Source organism: Alosa pseudoharengus, unplaced genomic scaffold (genome assembly GCF_046254945.1).
Source record: "Alosa pseudoharengus isolate Yale_2024_CS ecotype anadromous, Long Island Sound unplaced genomic scaffold, YU_APseudo_1.1 YU_APseudo_1.1_scf_16, whole genome shotgun sequence".
Lineage (NCBI taxonomy): Eukaryota > Metazoa > Chordata > Actinopteri > Clupeiformes > Clupeidae > Alosa > Alosa pseudoharengus.
Window position 1 is genome coordinate 34,023,119 of NW_027468630.1, and position 6,119 is coordinate 34,029,237.

A 6,119-nucleotide genomic window follows, 5' to 3' on the forward strand; every position below is an offset into this window, starting at 1 on the left:
ACATGTTTGCATTGTGAGACTTGCTAGGCTGGAAAAGGCTTTCAAAAGAAACAGAGATGAAATCTGTTATCATATGATGGGCAGGGACTTAATGCTGTGTGTGTGTGTGTGTACATAACAGATAGAAGAGAGAATAGACTGATATAATAGAATAGAGCAGCTGTGGCTACAGAGACAGGCCCATCTCCATGCAAACCAAACATATAGGGGAGGCCTCATTAATGAAGCCTAATATGCCCCCCTTCCATTTGTATCACTACTTTGCACACATATCAGTGATCTGGGAACAATAGATATATCAGCGAGGCAGTCTAAAGAGCCAATGTGGCCGGGCCATTGGCCATTGAGAAATAAGAACAAACTGGTATTCTGCAATGAGAGGATCACATAGACACCATTATTTCACCTCTGCTTTTTTATGATTAATTGCTGATATTTTTAATGTTGCTTAATTGCGCCTATGTAGACTACCCCCTTTTTCGTTCTCTTTTTTAAGGTGGAAGTGACATAACCCCTCCACACAAACACAAAATTAACAAATTAAAAACCTTGGAATGCCAATTGACCCAAATCAATTGCCTTTCCTGTTTCTCCCAAAGCCTAAGATGTGCCGCTTCATTTTATCAGCAGCAAAGTCCATCAAACCAGCCGGGCGCCATTCTTGACCGAACTCGTCCCCCACTGAGGAGCAGACAGTGTGTGTCTTACTCTCACTCTGCCAAACAGCAAACATACCTATCCCCTCTGCCTGAAAACAAAAGAGGAAACAAGGGAGAAATGCTAATCACCTGCCCATCAAACTCGGTGGCAGGACAGTGGCGGCCAGCTCTGTTGACTGTCGGACCCCGGAGGATCCCCCCAGCAGTCAGCCTGTGCCAAGGCCCATTCTCGGGGAGAGGCATCCTCGAGGAGGCGAAGGAAACAAAAGTGATGGGACTCAGAGAGCCATTAGCATGCATGCCGACGTGCTTTTTCCCCCGTTGACTTCTGAGCCGGGGACAAGGCCACAGGCCCGCTCCTTTATTAGGCAATGAGGAGATTATCTCATTCAATCTCGCAACGCCCAAATTACGCATTCATTTTTGATAAATGTCCGCTATCTGTCTCTACATCAGCTAATTATGCAATTATGTAATTGAATGGATATAATGCAAATTTAGATGAGTATCCTCACACGCATCAGGCTGTGGTTAGCAACGTTACAGGGAATATCTATAATGGAATGAAGAGAAAATATACAGTCTGTCCTTTTGTGCGGCCTTTGTTTGGGGGCTGTGTGTTGAGGACATTCCTCTGTGCAAGGTGGACATTAGGCAAAAGGATGAATGATAATCAGCACCACTGTATTTGGTCCCAGAGGACATTCTGTCGAGCAAGGTGCAAGCATAGAGGAATGCCAACACTTCAGCATGGGTAGGGGGCAGGTGCAGCCACAGAAATACATCCATACAAATAGAACCAAACAAATGGGTCTGTACAATGAAACATAGTCTGCCTCTCTCTTTGTGTGGGCTTTCATCGGTCTCAACTCTCCTAGGGCCACAGACAACACTATATTCATGTGTTTGTTTTTGGCTCCACTGAACTGGGGATGAGAATACATCATTGTCTAGTTTATTATTCGGATGAATCTTGCCCTCTACAAGCGCTTCTTTTTACTTTATGCCTTTAGTACTTTATGCCTTTAGTACTTATTATTACTAGTAGTAAGTAGTAGGCGTAGAACTAGCATTACTAGTTGTAGTGTTCATTCATTGCCATGTATTAAGATCATTTTGTTTGTGTTTACATAATCCAAGCTTATCTGATTTTTTATTGCTATCTTCACATCTACCAAAACCTAATTTTTAAAAACTTTACAGCCGTTGCAGTATCACAGACTATTTATTTTGAAACTCTGTACATATATAATGTTGTAGTCAGTGGGTTATTGTGATTTCTAAGTTGTGTATTTGTGGAGCGCCCCACGACAGCACACAGCTCAAATGTGTCTGCACCCTCGCCTGCATTGTTTGGGGGGCCCCCCAACTTCACTGGGCTTGAATCGAACCCCCTCACCATCCCAGTGCACCCCTCACGCCTCCAGCTAAAAGAAGGGGGTGCGGGGACAGGGAGCACGTCCCAAGCCAGGGGCACACCACCAGCCACAAAAGCACCGACGACCCATAACCCATCCGTCACGCTGACACCCCCAGCCCTCAGTCGCACTCGCCCCCCAAAACAAGGGAGCAAGGGAGGACCCCAAACACCAGGCCTCAGGAGCCCCCATCCCCCCCCAAAAAAAAACTCTTTCAAGCAATGAGCACTTTTGTCTCGCTTTCTCATCCGAGGCCCTGGTTCCCCCACATAATGCAGCCCGGGTGTGGCTAGAGAGAGAGGGGAGTGTCGGGGCCGAGGCAGCAGCCCAGCCCTATCCAGCGCCCTTTACTCTGGACACCAGCAGTCCCTCTGTGTTCCCCTCTGGAAGGGGCTGAGCCGGCCAGCCCCCCATTGCACTGATACCGCAACAATAAACTGGTGTCCATTCACGGCTAGAGTGGCTATACATTGCTGCATTTCAGCAGTCGACAAAGGTGATGCATTGATATTGAATGGTCTCAGTTCTTCTGCCTTTGAAAGTGTCTTAGCATTCACCAACACAGAATTCAGTAAAATGGATGGACTTCAGCGTAATACGCTGCTGAAGCGTGACGATTACTTCAGGGCTTCTTGGGCCAGGGAAGTGGGGATTTTATAGACTAATGAGGGTATATGCAATATATTCCAAATATCAGGCCTAGATGCATTATTGTTACATGGGCCTTATACTAAACACCACAGTTTGAACTATAAACAAAAAAAAATGCATTAAGATATTACCAGTTCCAATAGTCATTTGAAATCTTAGTTTGGGGCTCTTTATTCTTTTAGCATGACTTGTATGGTATACATAACCTGCTATGCCATTTTGCAATACAATGGCCTATCCAAACAGCCCTAACAGTAATTCCACAGCCACTCTTGAATTTCTTTTACTTTTTTTCATTTCTTTCTTTTGTTGCACTTTTAGGCCCGTATACACTACATGATAATTGAGCACAACAGTGTACCTGTTTGTGAGCGAGAGGTGTCATGGCTACTCTCTGGTCTCGTGCAGCTTTGTCCTGCCCAGGGGTGTCCCTGTTCAGTGCGTGTCCATGGCGAGAGCCTCGCCTCCGTCTTGGCCTCTGTGGAGTGGGCATGTGCCATCTACACAAGAAGGACATGACCTCGAATTATGCTTCGCTTGTGCTCTGAACTCCATCCACAGTCCCTTTACCAACCCCCCTACAGCCCCCCCCCAAAAGAAAAACAAGAGAAAGAAAGAGAAAGGAACCCTGGTGCGCAGAGAGATGAGAGGAAAGAATGAAAAGTTCCTCACACACAATTGCAATGATTTTTTCCTGCCTCGAGGTGGATTGCTTGATTGGCTGCGAGGAGAAACCTCATTTAGGCCCTTTCAGAGTCTGGCTGATTGAGCTCTCTTCAGGATTTTCCATGGTTGTCTTGTCTGCCTGCAGCTGCCTATTGAGTGGATGGGAGCTAGACTGAAAGAGCTAGTCCTTAGGGGAGCAAAGGCCTGTATTATGTATCCCATAAGAGCATGACGCCTCTCATTAACTAATGTTATTGGAGAGCGAGCTTTTTGTATATCTCCCCCCTCCTCATCCTCTCAATTCAAACAATTGCTCTTCATTTTACTTGGACCCCCCCCCACCACCACCACCACCTCCACCACCACCAAAAACAACAACAACTCTACATTACACTGCTTCTGCTGCGGGAGAGAGATCCAGGGTGTGCTGAACTCAACTGCTGTGTATAGAAAGAACTAGGTCGCAGAAGGAAGCAGAAGTAGGTTCAGTACAGAACATGAAGTTTCAAATAAAAGTTATTTGACTGTACAAGTGTGTGTGTGTGTGTGTGTGTGTGTGTGTGTGTGTGTGTGTGTGTGTGTGTGTGTGTGTGTGTGTGTGAGAGAGAGAGAGAGAGAGAGAGAGAGAGAGAGAGAGGAAGAGGAAGATGAAGTGGAAGAGGGCACAAACAAAACCCACTGGTAGTAAGAAGTGAACAAAGTAGAGATTGGCGAAATGATATAATGACATTTAAGAATCTGAAAGTACCCGAACAATGTTTACCCAGGATACAATAATATTACAACAAACAAACATTTTACAAAGGGGTGAAATTGCACACAAATACCAGAAGTAATGGAAAGTAATAGGATGTGAAATTGTTTAACATTGGGCAAGTGGGAGTATTTTTTTCCTGTGACATAAAACGCTCTGATGAAAATGAAACAATACAAGGTCATTTCAAGAAACTTCAATTCGGAAACATCATCAGAAACATGGTCATTCATGTGAAATCTGAGAACTGATGAATGTGTTTGTCGTCGCGGAGTGGATATAATTTGTACGGGCCAACCAATTGTGACAGATTGAGTTCCTGAGGTGCAGAGCGTGCCAACAGCAGAGGGCAGACCAGCCCCTGACTGGTTAATCAGACAGCTCGGAGGTGCTGACGAGCAGAGCTGTGAAGGGCTCCGTCTCCCAGGGGTCAGCCTGGGCACATGCTGGGGTCAGCCGATGACTGCCCCTGCCCCCCCCGCCAGGCCCTGGGTAGAGCACCGGGGCCCATCGGCCGTGTAATTATCTGCCTGCTCCGGAGGCGCTGAGCTGTGGCCTGATGAGGGCAGATTTCAGGGGCTGGTCAGTCAGAAGGGTCCTCAGCCTGTAATCCATCCAATTCATCAGTCGCCCCCCCCTTCAGTCTCCCATGTGCTCACAAAGACCCTGGCTCCTCCAGGAGAGAGGGCTTTCTGCAGCCACAAAGGAGGACTCTTCACGGCCCTCGCCTGGGGAACAGGGGAGGCCAGGAGCTAGAACAGCAGGCCTCATCATCCAGTTAATCTTGGTGCTCCAAAGGCTAAGATGCTGAGAATGGGCGCAAATCCGCATCTCAGAGACTAAGCAAAGGGTCTCCTACAAATCAAGTGTAGACTCTTGGCTTGCTCATCAAATGGGTTTTAGGGATAATGCTATATAAATGTACACCCAGTATCCACAGCCTCCTTTAGAAGACTGATCCCCACATACATAGAGGAGGAACTATTTTGATGAAGATCTATCTGGGCTGAGACTAGGTTTCCTCTTTGCTAGTTCTACCTTGCTAGTGGTGTCCTTGCCTTTCTCATGAATTTATAGTAGAAATACTTAACATATGACATGATTGTCTTGAGTTTCAGTTTGGACACAGTAGTAGAGCATTAGCATCTATCTTTCATTACTATCTAAAAAGGTTTACGCACTAAACATTAAGGACTGTCGAGAGAAAATACCACTAGGATTTGCAGCCATTTGGACAATATAATAATAATAATAATAATAATAATAATAATAAATAAAATATCCCATTGATAGAAAGTTTGCTCCACTTGAAGGAAAACAGGCAAGGTGCAACGTAATGAAAAATGACTATTCCATTCATGGTATTGCTCTCTATTGACCACTGGTTTGCTTTTTGGTGTCTGGCAAAATCAAGGTTCCTCAGTCTTGAGTAATTGGCCTTTTTTGTTCATGTTAATTAGATGCCTTTTGCTTGGCTAGGATCATCTAGTGCCTGCTTTGTTTCTCTTTGAAAGTGCAGTCCCTCAAAGTCAAACCTAATAGACCCGGGACAAAGCTCCATCCCTTCCCCCTCTGATACTAACTTTGCTTGCTCTTTCAATTCTCCATTCACATTTCTCTCAGCCACAATAGCCATAGATGTCAGCAGTCCAGACAGCAACATTTCTCAAATAAAATATCTGTTAAATATGCACAATTGTGCGTCCATTTATAATACTTGTTGTTTATGGATTGGACCACTAATATGAATACAATATTATGTTGTGAGATTGAAAAGTTTTGATTGATTGATATTTCAATGCTATTGTAGGACTGAGGATGTCCCAAGTTTGGATTCTCAACTTTGTATCTATAGGAGACATTAAATTATACAATCTATATAGAAAAACAACAGAGTGTACAAATAACCGAATAAGGGTCATTCCGTGTCAAATCAGACAAAATCCAGGAAAATACTTGCAGCACCAACTC